General features: G+C 40.3%; 1 protein-coding gene across 1 annotated transcript in view; it reads left to right on the top strand.

Moving 5' to 3' along the window:
* CLIC5 (chloride intracellular channel 5) overlaps positions 1 to 22,859 on the top strand; it is a 129,816-nt gene that overhangs the window by 84,729 nt on the left and 22,228 nt on the right. The window lies entirely within an intron of this gene.

The raw sequence follows: 22,859 nt of genomic DNA on the forward strand, positions 1-22,859 counted from the left end.
TTTTTGGTCTTGGGAGTCTTTTGCTTTTTTAAAAATTATTGATGACCGCAGAGAGGTTTTGTTTATGTTTATCTAACAATATCTGCCGTATTAGAAATTAAAACTAATGAATTTTTAAAATATTTATTAAATGAATTGATATATTAATTTAAATATAACAACTGCAAGCCCATTACATGTTAAAATGAATAGCATATTTTTATGAAAAATAACTATTTTCCAAGACAAAAAGGTGGTGAGAAGAGTGACTTTTTATATTTTTGCAAATGTAAATTTAAAATTGTTTTTGTATTGTCAGTGCAAAAGTCTACCCAATTGTTATAGGATCAACCATGAGTCTGGAAAGTTATTCGAGACTATTTCAGCATCACTTGAGTTTGTAGCCAAGCATTCATGTCAAAGATGGCACTTTTGCCAGGCCAATACAAGCAAAATATCATATCTAGCCATGTCTGTAGATTCATTTATTGGTAAGGCAAGAGTATAGTTGTACAGATGAGATATTACTTCAATATTTTTGTAGCTAAATTTTTAATCCACAAGTAATGCAGCCTCTACAAAACTCTACTCCATACTCATGAGAGAATGAGAAAAAAAAAGTACATAATATCTTACTACTGTCATGAAATTAGTTTTGATCTCACTGACAATTTGAAAGGGGACTCAGGGAATCCAATAGGGTCCTTGGATCACACTTTTTTTTTGGAGGCAATTGGGATTAAGTGACTTGCCCAAGGTCACACACCTAATAAGTGTCTGAGGCTGGATTTTAACTTGGATCCTCCTGACTCCAGGCCAGGTGCTCTACACACTATGCCACCTACTTGCCCCAGACCACACTTTTTAAGAACTGCTGATATAGCCCAACTCAGTTTTCCATTTACTTTCTTCATTTTATAGGTGAGGGACTTGATTATAGAGGTGTACTGGTAATTAACAACTGACTTCAGAATAAAACAAAAAAATTTAGGTACTGACAGTTTTAAGTTTAAGCTGCATCATCATATTCTCTTTATCACTTTCTTAAATTTAGACAATCAACAAAACTGTAAGTCAAGCCCTGATTTTGTAGCCTTTGCTGATTTCTGAGGTGTAAATGTTCACATTGAAAGTTGAACAATCGGGCTTTTGAGAGCCTATACAAGCTGGCTCCTGAACACCCTTGCACTTGAAGCCCAGAATGGTTATGGCTGGCTGAAGATGGCTCAAGGTAGTAAGAATATCAGACTTGGGATTTGAGCCCAGGCCTTCAAACTCCAAATTCATTATACCATATGCCATGTGTTCAGAGTTTCTTGGAAGGGCTGACAAACCATCATGACATGAGAGGTGAAGGCAGGAAAAATGTCATGCTAGGACTCTTGGTTTCTATTCTCAGCTCCATGGCTAATGCAATGACTAGAGACCTCCCAAGTTGAAATGAAGTCCAGTGAATAGTGCTTTAGGCTTGGAATCAGAAAGATTCATCTTCCTGAGTTCAAATGTGACCTCGGACACTTACTAGCTGTGTGACCCTGGGCAAGTCAGTTAACCCTGTTTGATCCAGTTTCATCATCTATAAAATGAGCTACAGAATTAAATGGCAAACCACTATAGTATCTTTGCTAAGAAAACCCCAAATGGGTCATGACTTGAAGCGACTCAACAAGAAGAGACAAATCCCTTTGCTTCTCTAGGTTTGAATTTAACATCTGTCTATACCATCTAGAACAGGGCTTCTTAAATTTTTTCCGCTCATGACCCCTTGTGTGCTTCTTAAACTATGATTCATGATCCCACCCACAGTCAATATTTGTCTGGATTTTGATTGCTGACCAATCATCTTCCTGGCTCTGTCATTTAGTTATTATGTGACTTTGGGCAAATTTTTCCTCTCTCTGAGCCTTAATTTCCTCACCTGTAAAATGAACCTGTTGAATTAGATCTTCTCTGAGGTTCATCTATAAGAAGGCTCATTTTAATTTCCAAACCTGGTTAGAGTTTCCTTCTCCTCATTTCTTCCTAATGGATGTATTCTGTTATTCCATCCTGTCCCCAGGGAAACGCCCAATGGGAGAGCATTTTGGCACAATAGATCAATTAGCAAATATTTATTGACTTCCTATTATGTGCAAAGAAAGCAGTGTGTCATATTGAAGGAAGTGCAGGACACTGTCCCTCAAGGAGCTCACAGTGTAATTAGAGAGAGGTGATCTGTGTTCATAAGAAGATAATCACAATACCAAGCAATCTATGATAAGTATCAATGAATAGTAACTATAGACATTGAGTGGTATAGGAGAGTAGGATACAGCTCTAGGCTGGACTTGTCAGGGAAGACTAACTAAATCTGAGAGTGTCTGAGCTAGGAATTAGATGAGTACAGAGCTGTGATGTGCCAGAGCCAACTTTTACTGACTCAGGAGAACCCGTTATTAAATATACTCATTGGGAGTCTTCAAACACTATAAATCAGGGCTTGATTGATTGTTTCCTTGATAGGCTTGAGAGGATGTAGAAAATGTTTATAATGAGATTAAACTTAAAAGTATGTCATGTGTACATACATAATGTATATATACACACCTTATATATGCATTTACATGTATACAAACAAACATACATACACACATATATGAGAACCATTTGTTAAACATTTGCCAGCACACCTCTGAGGGACCTAAAGAGAATACAAGGAAGGGGAATCTGCATTAGGAGAGGCAGAGAAATAGGAACGCATAAAGTTAGCATCAAGGTGGCGCAGTGAATAGAGCACTGGCCTTGGAGTCAGGAGGACCTAAGTTCAAATCTGACCACAGACACTTAACATTTATTAGCTGTGTGACCTTGGGCAAGTCACTTAACCCCAATTGCCCTGCCTTCCCCCCTCCAAAAAAAAAAAAGGAATGCACAAAGTAGTAAATAGTGAGTGAATTGATATGTTTGGCTGGAACAAAAGGGTTTTCAAAGAAAGTGGTGGCAAATAAGGCATAATTAAAAAAAAATTGTTGCTGTTGTTTTTCAGTCATTTCAATCATGTTTGATTGTTTATAACCCTGTCTGGGGTTTTCTAGGCAAAGATACTGGAGTGGTTTATAATTTGCTCCTCCAGCTCATTTTACAGATGAGGAAACTGAGGCAAACAGAGTTAAGTGACTTGCCCAGGATTGCACAGCTAGCAAGTGTTTGAGGCAAGATTCAAATTCAGGTCTTCTTGACTCCAAATCTGGCCCCTTATCTATAATGTATCTAGTTGTTCAACAGCACAAGGCAATCAGCAGCTGAGTGATTGTCAAAAAATTGGTATAGATAATAAATGCCATAGGAGTTCTGAGGGCTTGGGCAGAGAAAGCTAGTCAGGGAAGGCTTAATGGAGAGTTTTGGCCTAAGTCCTGAAGGATTTGGATTCAGGTAGATACAAAGGAAGACAGAAAGTGGAAATTGGGGTGAGAGTGTGAAGAAAAACCCAGAAGTGAGAATAGTTTAAAAGGGAGGAGTAAAGGATATGCAAAAGCTGGGGTAAACTGGTTTGGATGAAACAAAGAAAGTGTTTTAGAAGGTGGGAAGTAGGAGATGAAATTGCAAAGATAAGGTGAGGCTAGATTTGAATACCTGGCTTTGGAATACCAGTAAGACCTTTGACTTTGTCCTCTAGGCCTGGGAGAATTTTTGTGTAATGTAGCCCTTTGACAAGTCTGGTGAAACCTATAAACTCAAAATAATATCTTTAAATAGTTAAAGGAAATGCTAAATTATAGTTAGAGGTTATTAAAGATAAAGATGTATTTTATTTCTTCCCATCTAGGCTCATGGACCCTCTGAGTTTGTTGATCCTACATTAAGAACCCTTGCTTTGCATAGGTTCCCAAAGTGGGCAATACCACCCCCTGGGAGGCTCTGGAATGATGGGGGGTAGAGGGTGGGGAGGGTAATAGTGGGGGTGATGTCTTGACTCGCCAATGAACTAGATTTAAGTGAGGCAGAGCTGTGCCAAGTCGTCAGCCTCACTCTCTCCTCCAGAGTCACCAGAGTCCAGCGGCAGGACATGAATCAAGACGACGGGCTATGTTCCAGGATGTAGTGGGTGACCTTCGCCTTTCTAAATTCAGGTCTCTCCCCTCCCAGACTGAGGCAGAGGAGGGAGAGGAGGGAAGGTAGAAGATGACCGTGGGTGACTAGGCTAGTGTTCACCTTATTCATTCTTGTATCGACTATGCTCCTTGGCATTAGTGCTTTGTAAGAGGTGCCTAATAAATGTTCATTGTATAGATTTCTTACTATCTTTCTTCTCTTATCACCTGTTTTTTGTCTATAATATTTTGCTTTTACCTTTTGATTTTAGCTATTTCTACTCTAAATTCACTTAAATTGTTTTTCTATCTATGCCTTCCTTTGTAGCTGGGAATTTAATATTATTCTGCTCTTTAGAGCTGTTAGCTTTATTCTTTCCTTTGAGAGTATACATATGTATATACACACATGTATGTGTACACGTATATGTACATGTACATACATATGTGTATATGGTGTCTCAAAAGTCTAGGACTTCTGGGATACCTTGTATGTACATGTGTGTATAGTATATACTACCAGGGGTGGGGAACCTGTGGCTTCGAGGCCATTTATCGTCCTCTAGGTCCTCAAGTGCACCCCTTTGTCTGAATCCAAACTTTACAGAACAAATCCCCTTAAAAAAAGGATTTTTTTTCCTGTAAAACTTGGACTTGTTCAAAAGGCTGCACTCAAGGACCTAGAAAGCCACATGTGGCCTCGAGGCTGCAGGTTCCCCACCCCTGTGTCTCTAAGATCCTTTGCCATGGATATCTAAATAAGCGTTTTTCAGGCTTCTATCTTATAGATGATTCTATGTATTTGTCTTACAAGTCACATTTTTGTTCATTTTCAACCTCTTTCCAGAGATATAATTAATCACCCTCCCCCTAATCCCACACGTACAGACAGAAAAGATGTAGACAGGAACAATATTCCTGAATAACTTGTTCCTTTAACATTTGCTCTGGAGGACTTCTCTATTCATAAATTTGGCTCGTTACCCTCTTCAGTTCCCATCCATGATGATTTTTTTTCCAATACTGATCTTATATCTTTGAGGCATTCACATTGTGCTCAAGAATCAACAATAGATTTCCATTGTACTTTCCATTCCACTGACTGATCGGAAGGTTTTCAGGTACAGTTTATCATTTCCTTCTTCATATTCAGTCTTGTGTCTTCTATTAAAATTACATCTAACTTCTCTCAAGAACTCTTTTAACATAGGCTCTATCCTTTTGCATGTTATGATTGTTATTACTTGAATTCTCTATGGGTATCTAATCAAGCATTCTTCTCCTCTCAGTCAGAATCCCAAGGGCAGCTGGTTGTCCACTCATGCACTGGCTCAGCCCCTTGTTTCAGGCTATGCCAGGTTCTGAAATCAGTCTCTATGGTTTATATGTGTCCACCAATCCATTCTCTTGGTTTGTTCCTATTGGTTATTCCCTTCATCCCTTTATCTTGTCAATTAAATTTTTATTAAAAAGATCATTACTTTGGTAGCACTTTAGTTGAATTAAACTGAAAAGACTTTTATAGCAAAATAAATAAATATAATGTAAATAAAAATAATACAGAAAAATCATTATATTCCATTCAGGTCCACACTTCCCTCTGCCCCAAGACAGGAAAGCCCCTTTTGGGATTGGGATTGTTATCCATTTCCCCAATACCTATAGCCTTCCCAAAAGAGATCTGGGTCACAAGACTATAGGATTTAGTATCTTATAAACATCTTGGCTCCCAGTAAAACTGGAGCTGCATTTGGAAAACTATTGGACAACCCACTAACTCATTATCTGTGCTAATATTAGAATGCCTATGGAAACTTTTCAGTGCTTCTCATGATTGCAGCAGCATGGGCAAACAGAATGCTCAGATGCCAACACCTGGGTTTTGATATGTCCTCATGCTGTGCGCTTCCTGGTTGGGTGAGGAATTTTCTCCCAAATGTATATGCCCCCTACCCCAGCCCAAACCCAATCTCCCCAAACTGAGGTCAAAGTAGGTATGAAGAGAAACTTTCCTGATGTTACTAGGTATGAAGAGAATCTTTCCTGATGTTACCATGACTCTCTACCTCTCCCCATGTCTCCCTTGCTTTCATCTTTAAAATAAAAAAAAATGCTGTACTTTGTACAGTATACAAAGAAATTTTTATATCAATTGCAATTTTATGTGATGTTACTGTATTGACCTATTTTACTGATTTGTAGATACTTTGGAAAGTTTTATTGTTGATTAAATAGTTATGATTATTTCTATAAAAAGGTGGGTATCAGGAGTAGAATCTACTAATATTTTATCATTTCTATAGAAAAGTCAAATTTGACTTGTAGCAAGCACAATTTCCAGGAACAAAATTCTCTGTGTGAGAAATGCTTATAAATCTTTCCCCCGCCTCTTAATCTTTCATAAATCCTCAATTCTCTGAATTTCAATTACTATGAGTATGTCCTTTGGATACATTACAATTAAATTATAATAATGAGGGGTTTCACCAAAGAATCTCTAATTGGGAAGTTACTGCTTCTTTGCCAAGTAGCCCCTCCCAACACATTTCTTTTAAAAAGGTTTTCCCATGTCCTCTAACTCTCAGAAATAATAGAAAAACAGATTTAAAGAAAACCTCAGAGACCATCTAGTCCAATCCTCTCATTTTCCAGATAAGGAAACTAAGACCCAGAGAGGTTAAGTGACTTGCCTATGATCACACAGGTTGCAAGTGACAAAGTCAGGATTTGGACCTAGGATGCCTGATGCCAAATCCAAGAGCTCTTTTGATTGTACCACTCTCCGTCTATTTAAGTTTTCTTCTCTTTCCTTTTGCTTCATCTCCTGTAGCCCTTGCTGAAGATAAAATGCACCAACCTATATTTCCTACTTTTTCCTCCTATTTATCTTCCTCATCCTTCTTTTTCTTTTTCTTCTATCCTGATCTTAATTTCTCATTTTCCTCTATCTTTTATTTTGGTCCATATTCTCTTTTGCAGCAGATCAGTGACACTCACCTTTCCCCTTGCCTGTACTCAACTCTATCCAGTTTAGACTCAGCACATTCCAACTCCCACAGTTCTGCCCCTTGCGAGAGAGAGAGAGAGAGAGAGAGAGAGAGAGAGAGAGAGAGAGAGAGAGAGAGAGAGAGAGAGAGAGAATATGTGTGTGTATGTGTTTCATTTCTTCGTCCAAGTTCTATGTGGCTTATGTCCATACCAAGCTCTTTCTGCCTCCTTTTCTCTCTCTTCGTCATCCTGCTTGAGTCAATACATCTCCTCCTATATGCATCCAAAAGACTTTATCATCTTCCTCCTCTTCTTCCTTCGTCCAGGTTTCTTGCTAACACGGACCATATACAAGTGAACATGTGCAAATGCAAGGGAAGCAAATTTGCTTCACTATATCTCTGTGATATAAGTATTTATCCCCACTGGCCAGAAAAGGAAGCCAGAGCTCAAGACTTGGGAAGGAATTTGCTCTGCATTCCCTTCTTGCCAGCACCCCACCCTCAACCCCACCAATGTCTATGCCTAGGTTTTAGGGAAAGGCATAGAGATGGAAAGAAACCTTCCTTGCTGTCATCATGACTCTGTGTTCTATAAGGAAAAATGTGTTTGCTATTCTCCATCAGAACTCTTAACAATTGGAACTAAGGATGGAGCCCTGGTGATGATGGTTGTTGTTCAGTTATTTATGGCTCTTAGTGACACCCCCCCTCCCCCCCAGGGATCTTCTTGGCAGAGATACCGGAGTGCTTTGCTATTTCCTTCCTTGTCTCATTTTAGAGATGAGGAAACTGAGGCAAACAGGGTAAAGTGATTTGCCCGGGGTCAAACAGCTGGCAAGTGTCTGAGGCTGGATTTGAACTCAGAAAGAGGAGTTTTCTTGATGCTAGATTTGGTGCTCTATCAACTGTGCCCACCTAGCTGCCTGAACCTTGCCTAGTTTTCCCTATTTTCCAGCTTCTTTCTTCTTATTCCCTCTTTCCTCTTTTATTAACTTTTTTGGCTTAAAATAATAAAAAAAAAGAATTTGAAAGGATTAAAGGAAGGATATATGCGTTTATTTGTGGAATCATAGGACTCCCAGATCTATCAAAGGATCAGTGCTTTTTTTTTTTGCCTAGGGTGAGAGGTGGGCGACAATATTTCCAGTGTCTGCTCTCCATCCCTACCCTTCCCATTAAAGCTAATTTCCCTTGTGTAGAAAAGTATCCTTCATCCTTTCCCTTCTTCCTCTCCCACCCCATTGGTTTGGCTCTCCCTTGGTGCCAGGAAATGTTCTCTCTTAGATAAATGGGAATAACTATGGGGACCACAATGTCAGGGTTCCCCGCCCCCCTTCACTTACTGTCATGGAAGAAGTCCTAGATTTGGAGTCAGGAAAACTAAGTTTGTATCCTGACTATTTACTCACTCCTGTGTTACCTTGGATAATTCCTTTTAATGTGTATCAAGTGGCTAAAGGGCATCATGTTCAGTACTGGGGGATGCAGTGACAAAAAATAAGGAAGGAAAGAAAATAAACCCTGCCCTCAAGGACCTTGTGTTCTACTTGGGGAGGGGAGGGCAGGGGCTTCCTCTCTCTGGACCTCACTTTCCTACTCTAAACTGAAGGAGCTGATCTAGATGAGTAGAGTTATATGGTGGGATAAGCCCCAGATTCAGATCCCTTATCTGATGTTTCCTACTTGAGTGACCTTGTACAAGTGACTCCAACCCATCTAGTCCTTGGTTTTCTCATCTATAAAATGAGGGTCTTGGCAGTGTGGGATAGTGTGCTGGACTTGGAATAAAGAAGGCCTGCATTTGAGTTTGATTCCTACCTTAGATACTTACTAGCTGTGAGACCCTGAGTAAGTCACTTAAATCACTTAACTACATGTGCCTCAGTTTACTCATCTGTGAAATGAGGGAGTTGGCCCTTAAGGGCCCTTTGAACCTTAAAGCAATGATCCTGTAATTTAATGACCTCTGAGGCTCCTTCCAGCTCTATATCTATGAACTCCAAGGATGCTTTTGGTTCCAAATCCTATGAACCTGGGCCTCTCTTTGCCTTGATTTAACCAGATCCCGGTTGGCTTTGCCATCTCTGTATATAGAGTTGTATGCTGCCCTCTCCTGGCACTTGGGGGAACTGATGCTGGAGAGAGAAGATATCACTGTGTAGAGGGACCTTAGCTTGCCAACCACAGCCCTTCAGGGACTCTGATACAGGGTCCAGCCTGCTCCTCTGTCAGTGACATTCCAGACCCAAGGAAGGAGATTCTTAGCACACATCCAGCTTGACTTCTCTTTCTGAGGCAGTGGAAGATACTCAAACATCATAGTTTCCCCTAACTTCCAGCCTCTTTCTTCTTGCTCCCCCCTTTCCTTTTTTATTAATTTCTCTGGCTTTAAAGTAAAAAAAAGGGTTTGAAAGGATTAGAGCGAGGATATATGCGTTTATTTGTGGAATTGTAGGACTACAAGTTCTGTCAAAGGATCAGTGCCTTTTTTTTTTTTTTTTTAAGCATCATGAAAGTAAGAAGGATAGAGAATCTGTTCCAGATCTCCAGGAAGTGGCAAGTGATGTAAAAAAGAAACTGCATATATTTATTATTTTAAGCCCCTCCAATTACAAGGCTCTCGATTCCTTCCACTCTCTCCTTGCCCTTTTCGACAGTCCCTCTTCCTTTCTCCCTTCCCCTCCCATAGTGATTAAAGAGGAAGGAGCACCAGAACAGGGTGGTGATGAGAAGAGCCGTGGATTGGGAGGAGGCAGACTTAGGTTCTAGAGCTGCCGCTTTTACTACCTTGTTTAGTCTCTTTGTGCCTTTGTTTCTTCCACCTGTAAAATGAGCTTGTTGGACTTTTGATGTTGTTTCAGTCATGTCCAGCTCTTTTTGACCCCATGTGGGGTTTTCTTGGTAAAGATATTAGAATGGATTATTATTTCCTTCTCCTCATTTTACAGATGAGGAAATTGAAGCAAACAGGTTTAGGTGACTTGCCCAGGGTCACACAGTTAGTAAGTATCTGAGGCCTGATTTGAACTCCAGGCTCTGGGTACTATATCCACAGTGCCACCCAGCTGCCCATTGGACTGAATGGACTCTAAAAATTCCTTCTTGCTGTCATATCCTGATCTGTGCAGAGTCTGAGAAGAGTCTCGACATCTCAAAGACTTCACTTTAGGAGGTATTGTAGTATTAAGTGGTAGATAGATGCCAGAACTGGAGTCAAGAGACTTTAGGTTCTGATTCTGACTCACCTTATTTGAGCAAGCTCCTCTAAGCCTTAGTTTCATGATCTGTAAAATGGGGAGAGTGACACTTAAGGTTCTCACCTCCTGAAGTTTCATGAGTTTAAAGTGGGATAATGTAGGTAAAGAGATGTTTAGAGATCAGCTGTCATTATCTTATGCCGTTGCCCCTTTACATATCATGGGGGGATTCACAGCATAAGATATTCACCACTGGGTGTGACTAACTAGACAAGATCTCATTTCCAGAAGTCCCTCGGGTTGCTTGCTTAAAGAACTGCCCTGCAAGGACCTCAGGATGTAAGTGCTATGAGTAGGAAGAGCACAGGATCTGTCATCATAAAACTTGAGTTCCAATCCCAGCTCTGCCACTTGTATGGTAGAGTGTGTGTCCTTAGGCTAGTCACCCTCTCTGGGCCTCAGTTTCCTCATCTATAAAAATGCAATTAGACCGGCTGACTTCTAAGGTGTCTTCTAGCTCTAAATCTATAATCCTGTGACCATATGTTGGTTTGCTTAGCTCGGGGGATCAATTGCTTTGGGAGTTTTCTAGCATTAAGATGAATAGGTAGCTCTTCATAGCATTGGGAAAGTGGGGTGACACTTATTAGTGACCCCATTATCTCTTCCTCCATGAAGCAGGTCCTGTGGAGGAAGGTCTCTAGATTCCAAGACATGATTATTTGTTTCACCCTAACCTCATCTGAGGGAGTAGGATTGGGAGGAGAAGAGGAAAAGGCCTCCATTGCTGTTATCTTTGTGGTGTGCAACTGGGTGGCCCAACAAGTCCCACCAGAGCAATGAAGATAAGGGTGTAACTGTCTACTTACTTTCATTTCCTCATAAACCACATGGTGCTTTCTCCAAACTCACCCTGGTCACAAAGCGACCCTTCAGCCCAGCTTCCCTGGCAACTCCAATGTGTAAATGGTCAGCCTTGGTTGTTGATGTTGGGTTTTTGTTTTTGTTTTTGGCTGTTGCTTGTTTGTTTGTCAGTCAAGATACAGTTTTACTTTGCTTAAAATTCCTGCAAAGAAAAACAAGCAGCATAGGTTTGTTGTGTCCAACCTTCCAGCGAGGGGACTCCTCAGAACTCAAGGGGAGGGTTTGGGGCTTCCTGCAGAGTTGCACGTTCCCTCCTGTCTGAGGTGCACATTTCCTACTGGAGCCACTTAGTTCCCCTCAGAATTGTCCAGGGGCTGATCTCCAGAGGGCTGAATTATTGGAGAGGAACACTCATAATTTATGGCTCAGAGATGTTCTTGAAATGAATCCTTGGGCGGGCATGGATATGGCATGTGGTGGTGAATGCAGGCAGCGTGCTCAGAAGGGAGGGTGATGGTGGAGGAGGGGTAGGGAGAGAACTGGGTCCTATGTGGGTGGGCGCATTCATTAGTGGGATGAGAAGGCCTTTCACTGTGTGGGCTCCCTCCTCAGAATGGAGCAGGGAGACCACCAACACCATTCCATGTGGTGGAATTTCCAGCCGTCTGACCAGAATGATTCCTCTCAGCCTGGCCTGGAGTCAGATCAAGGGCCAGGAATAAAGGAACATTAAATGACTAATTTGTCCATAAGTTAAACGCTCTTTACCTCTTGCTACTGCTCCTTCATACTGTATAAGGAATCCTCTTTTTTGCAATCTATAACTCTTTATGTGTGAATCTCTTTGTGCATATATACATCATATATACATGTATATAGACACATGTATGATATATACATATACATGTATATGGAGAGAAATATACACATAGCCTATACATTATATGTGTGTGTTCTGATGTTTTTTATGTACCACCAGAGGCCATCACATACCTCCTTAAATAAACAGCCACATATGCCAATTATCCAGAAAAAAAAATGTGCTTACACAAGAAAGTTATTAGTGATAGGATGAGAATCCAGGTCTCCCCACTTAGCTGCAAAGTATAATGGTCATTAAACTAAAGAAATTTGATTTTACATATATGTGTGTATTTGTGTGTATTTACATGCATATACATGTGTATGCATGCGTGTGTGCATTTCATAGTGTGTCCGTGGCTACACATACACAACCTTACATTTAAGTTTACTTCTATAATAACCTCCATCTGTATTTGGAAAATAGCTTGAAGAAAAGTTCTCTTAGTGCTGACCTCCATGATGGTGCATGCTTCTAATCCCTTCTACCAGGGACTCTGAGGCTGGTGTATCACTTGAACTTTGGAGCTCTGAGCTGCATTAGAAAGAAAACCAATGAGACATCTGCACTAAGTCTGGCACCAATATGTGAGCCTAAGGTAGGGCAAATTAGCCCAGGGTGGAAACAGACAAAGTCAGAATTTCCATGCTAGTCATTTATTCACAAGACTGTGAATATTTGCTACACTTCCAACCTGGGAGAAACAGGAAGGAAGGGAGGGAGGGAGGGAGGAAGGAAGGAAGAAAGGGACAGATGGAAGGAAGAAGAGAAGAAAGAAATGGGTTGTTCCATTTTGACCAAACTGGGCTTAAAAATAATGACTTTGTCTTCTCATGTCAAAATCCTTGAACAACAGACAGATCTAGCAGTCTAGCTAGAAGTCATCAAGTTCACCCCCCTTCTTTTTGGAGGTGAGGAAACTGCAGTTAGCAGTCTTCAAACCCACATTTCCTGACTCCCAAGTTCAGTACTCTTATCAAGTACATTTTAAAGCCTCCCAAATTAAACCGTGACATATTTTTAAAGGATAGACAAAAAACAGTTCATAATTGTGACCTCTGCAACATACCTCTTCTGATACCCCCTTATGGTGTGGAGGTGATCATCAGTTCTCCAAGGTGTGAAAGAGTCTTCATTTGTATCTGTGGACATCTAATCCCTTGACTCCTCAGGATTTTCTCAGGACTTGTCTGATTTTATTTTTTTTCTCGTTCCAATCTTTGCCCTATAGTTAGCTAAATTCAACTCTACCCACTCTTTTACTTTCAGATCCTCTACCTCCTTGTCCTTCCATCTGCCTCACCAATTCCTACTCATGTTCTGTTGAATGGAGCTCAAAGAAATCATACAGCCATTTTAATTGTAAATACATTTATTATATTAACATTATAAATTCCTGTTATCCAACTTCAACTTTTACTGCAGCAAGGCAGTCTTTTATTCCTCCCCAAGTGATTCCCTTATCTCACTCTCCATAAAAGCTGTTCCAAATCTTCTCTTCCAAGCCTCCCACACTTCTCCCTTCTGCCACACTCTCGGCTGAGGATCTTGCCTCATGCTTTTTGAGAAAATTGGGACCTTCTGCTCTTCATCTAAAAGCCCTTGACAGAATCCCCAACTTCCTCCTTTTCTGTGAAGTCTCTGCCTTTTTTTTTTTTTAAAGCAATTGGGATTAAGTAACTTGCTCAAGGTTATGCGGCCAGTATTTGTGTGTGTGTGTGAGGGGGGGTGTTAAGTATCTGAGGCCGGAACTGATCCTGGGTCCTCCCAACTCCCGGGCTGGCGCTCTTACTCACTGTGCCACCTAGCCACCCCCTCTGCCCTTGATTCTATTCCATCCTATCTTCTCCATTGCCCCCTGATTTTTCCCTACTTTTTTTCCAGTCTTCTGGAAAAGTCTTCTCCCCATCTACCAGTCCCTTCAAATATGGGTCTGTCTATCCTTAAAAAACAACAACAAAAAAAGCCTTCCATTAGGCCCTATTCTTCCATCTAGCTATCATCATATATATCTTCTTTGTCTCAGTCAAACTACTAGGAAAATTATCTATATTCACTACTTCTTTCTCTTCTCTCATTCACTCTCAACTGTTTTCCATCTGTCTTCTAACCTTATCACTTATCTGAAACTAGTTGTTTTCTACAAAGTTACCAATGATGCCTTTCTTGTCTCTCTCTCTCTCTCACTTTCCTTCCTTCCTTCCTTCCTTCCTTCCTTCCTTCCTTCCTTCCTCCCTCCCTCCCTCCCTCCCTCCCTCCCTTCTTCCATTCCTCCTTTTCTCCCCTTTTCCCTCCTTCCTTCTCTCTCCCCCTCTCTCCCCTTTTCTCCCCCCTTTTAAGACTGAGTCTCCCTATCTCATCTAATCCAAAAGCATAGGAGCTACTAGGTGGTAAAGTGGATAGAGCACTGGGCTAGGAATCAGGAAGATTCATCCTGAGTTCAAATTTGACCTCAGACACTTGCTAGCTATGAGACCCTGGGCAGGTCACTTGACCCTGGGCACATCACTTAACCCTGTTTGCTTCAGTTTTCTCATATGTAAAATGAGCTGGAGAAAGGAAATGGTAAACCACTCCAGTATCTCTGCCAGGAAAACCCCACATGGGGACAAGAAGAGTCAGACATGACTGAAAAATGACTGAACCACAACAGAAGCTATTCATGGACCCAATTCTATTCTGATCATCCTGGGAACTTTGCTTTGCTCTGTTTCTGATCTGGGCCAGTTTGCCTCACTTTAGGCAATCTTGCAACAGTTGTCCTCCTTCCCCATCTGTTCCAGGGGACTCATCATGCTAATGCCAAACTTAGTGCAAATTGGTTTATTCCACTGCTCAGAATTCCCAAGCTCATGAGAACTGTGAGCCTCAGTCTCCCCAGTAGCAGTACTCACAGGTGTGTATGGCACCCTCCCCTCCCCTTCCCTTCGTGACTCACTTCCTATGGGTTTAATTATCATCTCTATGCATTCTATCATCTCTATCACCTACATATCCAGTCTAAGTTTCTCCCTTGAACTTCAGTCCTATATCACTAGCTACCTCTTAGAAATTTTAAATGATGACCTAGAGACATCTCAAACTCAAACCATCCCAAATAGAACTTATTATCTGTCTTCGCGAAACATATCCATCTTTCACACCTCTCTACTTCTGATGAAGGCACTACCATTCTTCAGTATTATTCTCCACTCCTCATTCTCGTTTATCCCACATATCCAATCAGTTACCAAATCTTATTATTTCTCTTTTGAAGCAAGAGAGGAAATCTTTGGGGTGGAAATGAGAAGGGATTGCATTCTAGGCATGGGGAATGAATGACCAGAGCAAAGGCAGAGAGATAAGACATGAAGTACCATTTTTGAGGGGAGGTTGGAGAGGGGGAAGTCACTTTGGCCTAATATGCATCCCCAGATGTGAGGAACAGAGAAGGCCATTTTAGCCTCCCATATATCACCTTCTCTCTACTCAGATAGTTACCACATGAGTTCAGGCCCTCATCACCTCTTGCCTTGATTACTTAAACAGCATCTTCATTGAGCTTTCTGTCTTAAGCCTCTCCCCACTCCAGTTCATCCTATACAGATTTGCCAAAGTCATTTTCCTTAAGCTATAAGTCTGACCATGTTTCTTTTTTCTTCTATAAACTCCAGTGGTTCCATGTTGCCTTGGGGATAAAATATAATCTATGTTTACTTTTGAAGCTTTTCACAACCTTGTCCCAAACTATCTCTCCAGCTTCATTCTGTGTTACTCTGCATCCTGTGTTCTCAGATTCAATCAAACTGGCCTTCTCTTTGTTTCTCTCCCATAACACTCCATGTCCTGTTTCTGTGTCTCTGCTCTGATTGTCCCACATGCCTAGAATGTATTCACTTCTCATTTCTAGCTCTTAGAATCCTTCTCTTCCTTTAAAATTCAACCCCCAAACCACCTTATACAAGAAAATTTCCCCAATCCCTCACCTGCTAGTATCTTTTCCAAATCATCTTCTAGTTAAATACCTTGTTTTTTATTTGTATTTATTCCCCTTATATTTATTTTGTACATACCGATATAATGCATTTGTTGTCTCCCCCAAGAGAATGTAGGCTCCTTAAGAACAGGGATTGTTTTATTCTGTGTATTTCTATCACCTAGTACAGGTGGCATATAGAAGGTATTCAATTCATACTTGTTGATTGATTCTTTAGAGTGGCTTCCCCAGAACCACTTGAGGAGAATTTTCTTTGTACTTTGCTTTATCACATCTTGTACTTTTTGTCCACACAAATTGCTAGTTACAGCTCTGCTTCTGAGCACTGGTTTTGGACAAGAACAGAGTAGGGAGAGATCTGGTCTGAGGCCTAGGACAGGAGATCCTAGGGAAGGGAAATCATAGGTGTTTTGAAGCTGAAGTGGGAAAATGTAGCATATTCTTCAGAGAACAAATGTCCAAGCTTTGCTTCATGAATCCCTCAACATCCCATTGAGGTAGGATATGTTATTATCTTACCATTTCCTTGTCTGGAAGAGCTGAAACCAAGAGAGATGAGTCTATCAATCCACAAACATTTATTAAGCTCCACTGTGTTGCAGGTACCATGCTAGGTTATGAGGGAACAAAGACAAAAATGGAACAGTCCCCACTGTCAGAGAGTTTTATAGTCTATCAGAATATATGCACATACATTTAATAAACAATATACATTCTGAATATAAAACAATATATAATAATTTATATAATTATATAAAATAATACATTTAAATATATTTACAAAAAATAAAATAAATACAAAGGAAATGACCTTTGGGAAAATCAAGATTGGTTTGATTTGATAGAACAGGAACAATAAGAGCCAACCTTTCCTCTGCTGATAATAGGATGATTAGAAACATCTCAGGATGAGGTAGGGGAAGTCTAAAAGACCCCCATTGTAGGTCTAAAATCGGCTACTGTTCATTGGTCTTCTTGGGATAGGTGAGTTTGGGAAGAGTATTTAAAAGCCAGTACCAGTACTTGTTGAAATGGCGCTCTAAGGTTCTGTGAGGCTGAACAGGGTGGGAGGTAGGGCTCTGCTATCTAACTGGGTAGTCCAGTGAATGGATAGAGTGCTGGGCCTGGTGTCCAGAAGACCTCAGTTCAAATCTGGCCACAGACACTTCCTAGCTCTGTCACCATGGGGGAGTCACTTAACTGCTGCCTGCCTCAGTTTCATCATCTGTCAAATGAGGATTATAATAGGACCCACCTCTGAGGGGTGTTGTGAGGATCAAATTATATACTGTTTGCAAAAGTGCCTGGCACACAGTAGGTGCTTAATAAATTCTTCATTTTCTCCCTCCCTTCTCTTCCTGCATCCTTCCCTTCTTCCCTCTATCCCTCCTTCCCTCTCTCCTCCCTTCTTTCTTTCCTCCAAATACTTAGCAGAGAACCTAGGCCTCAATTTTATGACCATAGCATACAGGGATGTTGGAATCCCTTTTTCGTAGCCCTTTTTGAATGATAAATGATGCTGTGTGCTCTGGCTGTGAGATTAGATTGCACCAGGAGGCTCGCCTTCTCTCTGTGTTTAGACTTTCCCCCAAATACTAAAGAACACAGTATGGTATGAATGGCCATCCTGGTCACTTCTATAGCCCATGGAACCCAATGTTCTCTCTGCAAAATGGGTACTAAGGGGATACCTTGTAGGAAAGCGTCATGGCTGGCTCATGGTGATTTTAGAAGTTGAAGAATAATGTGAAATGTCTCTAAATTTTCCTTAATAACCTATTATGGATCTACCTTATATGAATTCATCTAAATCTTACTTGTACTTATTTGTATTTGTAGCCTCTATTACTTCTTTCACTAAGGAGTTCCATATATGTTCACTACTCACTGTGTAAAATACTACTTCCTTTTTTGGTTTATTCTATAAAGTCTCTCTGCCAGGCTTCATGGGGGGGAGTAGGAATGGGGAGAACCTTTGGTCCACTGAGGTTTAGCAAACAAGCCCATTCTTAGTCTGTCCATATCCTCTTTGATTTTATAAACACAAACCATATTTCCTTGTAACCTTCTCTGTCAGAGGCCTAACTTCTGTGGCCTACCTGTTTACCCTGGAATATTTCAATTGATTTGATTCTCTGCTTTTTCTCCAACTTTATTCTAGGCTTCTTAGGGTTCTATGACCAGGCCTGAATTCCAAGTTGAAATGCAGGGTTTCATGACCTCTTCAATAATTGCTTCATTTTAGAAACAGTAAATAAATTAGTTTAAATATATAAAAGGGCCTTTGCATAGATAAATGGTATCTGTTTATCATTTACCCTTTGACTCATAATAATGATGACTAGCATTTATGTATATATATACATGCACATACTCATACACATATACACATACACACATGTACATACATATATGCGTATATGGGCATGCATATGTGTATATATAACTTTAAAGTTTGTGTTTATTTATATATTTCTTTATACTTTACTTGTGTTATTTATATATTTCAATCTCAAGAACTCTGTGGGGTAGTTGTTTTTATTATCCCCATTTTACAGATGAGGAAAATAAGATTAGAGAGGTTAAGTGACTTGCCCAGGATAACATATTAGTAAGCATCTGTGGCAGGATTTTAACTCAAGTTTTCCTGACGTCAATCCAGGGCTCTATCTACTAAACTGCTTAGTTGCCTAGATTCTTATCTTCTCTCACACAGAGATGGGATGGAGAGAAAATTATTTGCTCCAGGAATCCTGGCTGTGCATCTATTTAGTGGCTTGAAAATTGGGAAGACTTAAACCCAAGTACATCTCTCATATTTAATATAATGCCCATCTTAGGCATGAGGGGGTTATAGCTCTTTAGTTCTGTAATAGACACTTCTTCATTGTCACCTATGCCAGTATCTGTACTAGCATTGGTCAAGCCAGTCTTCCTCACAGAATGCATTGGTACTTGAAATATATCTACAGATCCTTTAAATTCTGATCTTAGAAGTAAGTCTGAGAAGGCAAGGATATGAAATACCTCCCACCCAACACCCACACCGGATAAGAGTGTGTAGGGGTCAATTTTGTGGCAAAATAGAACAGTGAAGTTTTTTCATGTATTCATGTTGTGTGAACAGCATTTTTTATATGAAATTATCTAATATGTTATTGAGCTAAAAGGTGGTACAGTGGATAGAATATTAGGCCTGGAGTCTGGAAGACTTATCTACCTGAGTTCAAATCTGGCCTCAGACACTTATGAGCTGTGTGTCCCTGGGCAAGGCACTTAACCCTGTTTGCCTCAATTTCCTCATGTGTCAAATGAACTGGAGAAGGAAATGGCAAACTACCTTAGTATCTTTGCCAAGAAAATCCCAAAAAGGGGTCATGAAGAGCCAAATATAATTGAAAAACAATTGGACGACAACAGATTTACTATTTTAGAGGGAAAATATCATTAGCTTTGAAACTTTCTCCTAGACTTTCTTTTGACATTATGCAGAGGACCAGTGATCTATGGAACAAAGACTGAGAAATAAGGATATAATGATATAATCACCAACCCTTTGTTATGACCACAATGCTCAAGAAATGGTGTTTTCTAATTCATTGTAAAAGGTATAGGGCCACCAATGATTAACTTACTTTACTTAACAGTTCTCTTGACTACCCCCTTCCCTCCCCCTTGCCTACTTTTAATTTTCTGTTTCATGTTGCAAAGAGCAGACAGACTGCAGTCTTTTATGGAAGCTCTTCCTCAGGGTGCTCACATTTAGAAAGGAACACTCTGCAGCCCTTCAGTAAATAGAAACGACTAAACTTAGCACCCTAGCTAGAAAAAGTAATTAGTTAAACTAGAAAGCTGCCAGCACACTGCAGGCCAGAAGAACTTCAGGTGAACTCTTCCTCACACCCAGTGGCTCACCCTTGTCTCAACCCATGGTCACCTCAGCAGGATTTGAGGGGACATTTCATATTGCTTGACCCAGGCAGCTTTTGTGCTATATGTCCACAGAAATTACTAGTTAGAGCTCTGCCTCTGAGCAATGATTTTGGACAGGAACAAAGTGGGGAGATATCTGAGCTAGGGCCTAGAGGAAAAGATCCTAGGGAAGGCAGGTGGGATACCTTTTTCTAATAATAGGCAAACCGCCAAGAGACCAGTTTATACCATTGTCCAAATCAGATGTTTGCCCCATAAAGCCAAGATCACTGACAAAAACTGTTTTCTCACCCAATATTGGAACCATTTAGTCATGTCATATAGACATACACCTTTAGAGAAAGTTGTATAGAATTTACTTAACTCCAAGTGAATGCTGACAAAGAAAATATCTAAACAAAATACCAATGTAAATTGACTAGTATTAGCACAGTTTGACATCCTATGATAATTGTATCATAGTATTTAGACCTAGAAGGGGACTTAGGGGTCATCTAATCCTCTAATTTTACAAATAAGGAAATTGAAGTTAAGAGAAGTTAAGTGATTTGTTCAAAGTCACACAGATAATCAGTTAAAGTCTGAAAGGCAAAGATTTCTTCTTCTTTCTTCCTGCTTAAGAATTAGGGTACCTAGGTAGTACAGTGGATACAGTGCTGGGCCTGGAATCGAGAAAACTCATCTTCCTGAGTTCAAATCCGGCCTCACACACTAGCTGTGTGACCCTAGGCAAGTCATTTAGCCTTGTTTGCCTCAGTTCCTCATCTGTAAAATGAGCTGGAGAAGGAAATGAAAACCTATTCCTGTATCTCTGCCAAGAAAAACCCAGATGAAGTCATAAAGACTCAGACATGACTGAAATGATTGAATAGTAATAGCAAGCTTAAGAATTTACCAGTCTTTTTGTGCTATTTTTGTTATTGCTGCTATTATTGTCCTCATAATTGTTATTAGTAGGATACATTTTATTTAATGCACCACTGTAAGGATAAAGTATGAATTTAGGATTTGATTAGACAAACATTTATTAAACATGGAACAAGCATTGTTCTGGGCATTGGTGATGCCCTCCCACACACACATTTATGCCAGCATTTTATAGTGGCTATCAGGATCGCCTGGGATCAAATGATGCCTTTGAGATAAACCATATGACCGTAGGTAAGTCACTAATGTTTCAGTGCTCCACAGGCAACTTCTTATACCTGGGGATACACAGACCAAAAGAAACAGTCCATCTTCTCAAGAAGTTTTGTCTTCCTTGACTACACAAACAAATAAATACAAAATAGTGGAGAATAGTTTGAAGGGAAAAGGAGCATTAAAAGGGAGGTGGTGGTGAGGAAAAGGTTCTCAAGTAGGAGTGTGAATAGCGTGAAGAAATTGTCATAGAGTAATAGTTTCAGAGATGGAAGGGATCTCTGAGGTCTTGTAGTCAAAATGCTTCATTTTATACTTACAGAAGCTGAGACTCAGCTAGCTTACCCAATTTGTTGCCATTGTTGTTAAGTCTTTTCAGTCGTATCTCACTGTACATGACCCATTTGGGGTTTTCTTGGCAAAGATCCTGGAGTGCTTTGTCATTTCTATCTCCAACTCATTGTACAACTGGGGAAACCAAGGCAAATAGGGTTATCCAATTTTACCCAATTTACACAGGTAGTGAGTAGCAGAGTCCAGATAGCACTGCACATAACTAGTTAATCTGTTAACAAAGGCCTACTCTGTATGTCCCTAAATTTAGCCCTAGGTTAAGAATATTTCCATGACGAGCTTAAGAAATCAAGAACCAGGCAGGGAGGTGACCCCATGGATAGAATGCTGGGTCTTAAGTCAGGAAGATCTGAGTTCAAATTCAGCCTCAGATACTAATAGATGATTCTGGGCAAGTCACTTAACCACTCTCCATCTCAGTTTCCTTGTCTATAAAATGGGAATAGCAATAGCATAATAATAATAGGAAAAATAGTATTTCGTGAGCATCAAATGAGATATTTCTAAGGTAATTAGCACAGTGCCCAGCATAGTAGACACTTAATAAAAACTTATTCCTTCTTCAAAAAATGGGAAGACTGTTTTGCATGACTTCACATGTATAATTGATATATTACTTGCCTCCTCGGGGGGTGGGGGAGAGTTGGAAGAGAATTTGCAACTCAAAATTTTAAAAGATGAATGTCAAAAAAAATTTTTTAGTGCAATTGGAAAATATTTAATAAAGTAAATAAAAATACAAAAAATGGGAAGAGGTTTCAAAGGACAGTCCCAGAATGACCAAGGTGAAAAGTTGAAAAGGATCTGGGATTGTTTAAATTAGGAAAATCGTAGATTGGGGTCTGACTTCCTCTGAGCCTTCTCTTTTACAAAGAGTTCTTGTGCCAGCCTTGGTGACCCGCTGATTGGGCATCACCAGAACAAAAAGATGGGGGCGACCAGGTGGCTCAGCGAGTAAGAGCACCAGCTCCAGTGTTGGGATGACCTGGGGATCAAATCCGGGGTCAGATTAATTAGCACCACACCCAGAAATAACTGTCCATGTAACCTTGAGCAAGTTACTTAACCCCGATTGCTTTAAAAAATAAACAAACAAACAAACAAAAAAAGAACAAAAAATGGTTAAATAAAGCATCGGGGAGGACATTTGGTGCAACGGAAAGAATTCTGGTCTGGAGATAATAGAGCTGAGTTTGAATCTCAGCCCTGTCTCTGTCAATCCAAATGACCTTGAGCTGAGTCCCTTCATCTCCTTGGGCCCAAGTTTTCTCATCTGTAAAAGAGGAGAGAGGCTGGACTTTAAAGCTGTCTGTTCCTATCCGTGGCTCTGAGTTTAGGGGAGCAAGGAGGTGGAACCTCCCAGACATTAAACATTGAGTACAACACCCAGGGAGGTCGAAGTCTCTGGCTTTTCTTTTTTCCTTCTTCTTCTTCCTTGCTGGTATTACACGAACATCCGCATTAAGCCCAACCTATGGCTCAATGTATAATAAT

This window comes from Petaurus breviceps, unplaced genomic scaffold (genome assembly GCF_028583685.1).
Source record: "Petaurus breviceps papuanus isolate PSGF00001 unplaced genomic scaffold, PetGlider_PUasm1.0 90701, whole genome shotgun sequence".
Lineage (NCBI taxonomy): Eukaryota > Metazoa > Chordata > Mammalia > Diprotodontia > Petauridae > Petaurus > Petaurus breviceps.